The sequence below is a fragment of the Myxine glutinosa genome, chromosome 2 (assembly GCF_964187855.1).
Source record: "Myxine glutinosa chromosome 2, kmMyxGlut1.1, whole genome shotgun sequence".
Taxonomy (NCBI): domain Eukaryota; kingdom Metazoa; phylum Chordata; class Myxini; order Myxiniformes; family Myxinidae; genus Myxine; species Myxine glutinosa.
The window spans coordinates 108874839-108877735 of record NC_136262.1 but is presented as its reverse complement, the minus strand read 5'-3'; positions in this window follow the sequence as shown (position 1 = coordinate 108877735).

Genomic DNA, 2897 nt, shown 5'->3' with positions numbered 1-2897 from the left:
CGAGGCAAAGGTGTTGTCACATGAGTCACATTCTGAATCGCTGGGTTGAAAGCATTGTTGCACAAGTCATATTCTGGATCAGTGGGGTGAAGGCATTGTCACACGAGTCACATTCTGAACAGAGCACACAGGACAAAGTATCTCTCTTCACTGGTCCATGGCAGAGATGGTCTCCATTAGCCGTTGTTCGGGATTGGGGCAGAGTTCCTTCACTGCATCCATCCCACCCCACCTCCCTCTGATACCTATAACCGTTTTATAAAAAAAATATATCACCTATAACCTCCCCGTAGCCACCGAAGGCTGCTTATCACATACAGAGTCATACCATACCAAAGACAGTCATACCGAAGACTTAAAAATGGTATGTGCTGCTTCCTTGCTTGAAAAGGATAGAGCATGGACAATCCCCATTGGTTGGCATCCATGGGGAGGAGGAAATTCCTCTTGAGGAAATTACCCACTAAGTGCGGTGAGAAATGCAGCGCCATTGTTGTGACATCGCTGGTACCCAGAGTATCCATGGAAGTGATGGCACTTTCCCCCAAGCTCAGTCTCGGCTAAGTGTTTGTTTCATCAGTATGTCCATTGTCCATGTGTGTGTGTGTGAGTGGCAGCTCCATGACAAGCCTTAGACTTTGTACAGAAATAATACAACTAGAGGGCTGCGATCGTACATCGCTGATGGTTCCCGGTATAACCGACACATAATATTAGCCAATTAGTAACACTTGAAATTCTGCCTAATAATGAAAACACAACACAACAACAACAACATGCATTTTAAGGCCATTTTCCCTGCTAGAGCGGGGGTTAGCCTACTAATAATGAAAACAATTATTAGTATTTTTCTGTTTGTGTTTTTGTCAAATCTCTACTCTTTATTTCACTGTGTATGTGTCTACTGTGTGTTTCTAGTTAGATCTCGGTTTGTAAATCGTGCATACCTGTGTGTAATAGTCATTTTGTTTGCGCCACATTTGGGGTCTGGTCCCTCGAGGCTTCCCTGTCTCCTCGGCGGTCGTTTGTTGTCTATTTACTTTCATTTATTCACTGTATTGCTTTTTTCTTTGTCTTTCTTTTCATCCCCATATTACCCCCGAACATCTTACCCTTTGTTTAAAGCCTTAATACAAAAAAAAACAAAAAAAACAAACCCTTATTCATAATTTCCTCCTCTCCTCGTGGCTCCCCCAACCCCAACCACGACCACGTGTTGTCTCGCCCCACCAATTTTCTCTCCTTCTTTCATTCCTCAATCCTCTCCAGCCGATACCTTTCCAATTCTAGTTTTCACCATACTCCTTCAACCTTTCTCCTTCTTCCTCAGATCCATTTTCACCTAACCTTCAAAAAAATATATACATATATAAACGAAGAATTAAAAAAGGTAGGCCCCTCCTCCCGTACTAACACAATTGCTTATACACACCTCTCTTTTCCTTCGTTCTCTGCTCACCTGGCTGTCAATCTCCTATTCTTCTGTTCATCCTTCTGAACCTGTTCTGGAATCCTTCATCCCCCTTAACCTCCAAGCCCTCACTTCAGGGATTTTCCCAGATAGGTTTCACAGTTTTATTCAAAAATGTTTAAACTTTCCCCTGCAGTGTTGTATTCTGTTGTATATTTATAACATGCTCTTCTTCCTCTTTAAAAGGCTTTCTTCAATTTGCTCATCAAATCACTCCATTTCATGAAAAAATAATTCAATTTCTTGCAGTTCTTCCTTTCTACATTCCCTAAACTCACCTGCATTCCAGCCCTCCTCTAACATTTTCAAACGGATCTATGGCTTGAAAATCACAAGACACTCATTTTGCAATAAATGTTCATTTGCCATGAATCGTCCAACACTTTCTGAAATCCCAACTCACCCCTCCCCCCAACCCCTCCTAAACTCCTCCCTCACCCCTCTCCTCCTAAACTCACCCCCTCGTTCCTCCACTCCTAAACTCCCCCCTCACCCCTCCCCTCACAAACTCTCCCCTCAACTTTCCCCTCCTAAATTCCCCCATGCCCCTCCCGCTTCAAAACTCCCCCCTTACACCTGCCCTTCACAACTCCCCCCCACACCCCTTCCCTTCAAATCTCCCCACCCTCCATTTTTCTCCAATTCTCCCTTCTCACCCTGCCCCTCAAAGCCGCCTCCTCCCCGCTTACTCTCCCTTCAAACTCATACCTCCTCCTCCTCCTCAAACCTTCCTCATCGCACTCCCCCCCCCCCCCCAACTCATAGCTCCTCCTCCTCCAACCTTCTTCCTCGTCCTCCCCCCCTCAAACAACGCCTCACTGTGCTTCATCCCACCACCATCAAACCTTTTGTCCTCCTCATCCTTCCCTTTCTCCAAGCTTTTCTGCAATCTCCGACACACTATCGACAGCTCTTCCTACCTCCTCCTCTTTCTCATATTACCCTACACCTCCCCTTCCCTGTCCTGTATCTGATGCTCCCCCACCCTCTTCCTTAACGGTATGGACCTCAAACATCTGGGGCCTTCGCTCAAACTGGATTGATCTCTCCATACAGGTTGCTTCTGACAAACCAGACTTAATCTGGTTATTAACCTAACTTAATCTTCATTCTACTCTGGAAATGTTGCTTCTGCTGTCTCAACAATGGATGGAGGTCCTTAATGCCAAACAGGAAATCAGAGCTGTCTCCCTTGACATATGACATGCCTTCGATACGGTCTGGCACCCCGCTCTACTCACCAAATTCTTCTCCAATGGTATCCATGGAAATCTCTCTCTGGTCGTAGTCAACGTGTGGCCCTGAATGGTTTTCTCTCATCTCCCCTTCCTGTTCAGGCTGGAGTTCCGCAAGGCAGTGTTCTGGGCCCTGTGCTTTTTCTGGTCTTCATCAATGATCTCTCAGACTCTTTGGAAAATCATCTCTA